Genomic DNA, 1,182 nt, shown 5'->3' on the forward strand with positions numbered 1-1,182 from the left:
CACTTCTTGAATAATGAGTGTTGTTTGATAAAGAATCACCCGGTATAATTAGCGTGTATTTGCTCGGTTGGTCCAGTGACGTAAGTATTTCGTAAAGTGGTGGGGGGGGGACACGACGTTTGAATTAGGAAAACGGATTTTGAGAACCGTAGATGACAAAAGAATTACGGAACCAACCTTGCAAATACATGTTAATTACATGCTAAATATTGACCTGGAAACAAATTTAAAATAAGTGATTTTTATGTGTGGAGGCGTAGGAAACACATATCTACAGCCTTCCAATTTTTTGAGACCAAGCTTAATTATAACACATGCAAATTACAAAAGTTAGCATAATTATATATAAAAATACTAATTAAATGGTAAATATTTGCCAAAAAATAATTTTGAAAATTCTATTGAGAGGGGGAGGGGGGCTGGGGACACGTTATACATCCAGAATTTTACCATAAATCATAAATGCATAACTTACCAAACTGCATGTCAGTATGTAATATGTGTGGTATAATTATTATGAATATGCATTTTTGCACAACTTATTTCAATATAAGTGAAATTTATTTAAAGGCAAAATGATTTAAATATCAAATAAATTATTTTCATACTATAAATAATTGTTGTCAAAAATATAGTGAGATTGGTATAAAGAGTGGTGAAAAGTATAATTTTGAACCGGACAATGAAAATGGTTTATTTTATGTATAGTGACGAAACCATAGAAACTTTGTAAATACGCATCCTGGTAACGATATTTGTCTACTAGATGTTTCTAATAATTATAAACACGTTTTTTTTTGTGCTACATTGTTTAGTAGGCATAAAAATTAGTATATGATTTCTGGGCTTACCTAATCCTTTTACTGAAATTATAAGAACATTTTTATTTTAATAGTATTATTGAAGTTAAGTTATTATGCACTTATCAATGATAATTCTTATCAGTGATGAATAATTTATTGTAAAATATTAAAATTAATATACGGTTTTATGACTTACTTTTTAGGTCCACTGAAATTATAAGACAATATATTATTTTAATAGTATTATTTAAGTTGAGTTATCACACTTATCTTTGACAATCATTCACATTTTAGATTTTAAAATAAAGTAATATGTAACAGATTTAAAGTAACATAATTTTTTAGATTCTGAGTGGAACGATGATGTATTGATTTTACA

The sequence above is a fragment of the Acyrthosiphon pisum genome, chromosome A1 (assembly GCF_005508785.2).
Source record: "Acyrthosiphon pisum isolate AL4f chromosome A1, pea_aphid_22Mar2018_4r6ur, whole genome shotgun sequence".
In the NCBI taxonomy this organism is placed as follows: domain Eukaryota; kingdom Metazoa; phylum Arthropoda; class Insecta; order Hemiptera; family Aphididae; genus Acyrthosiphon; species Acyrthosiphon pisum.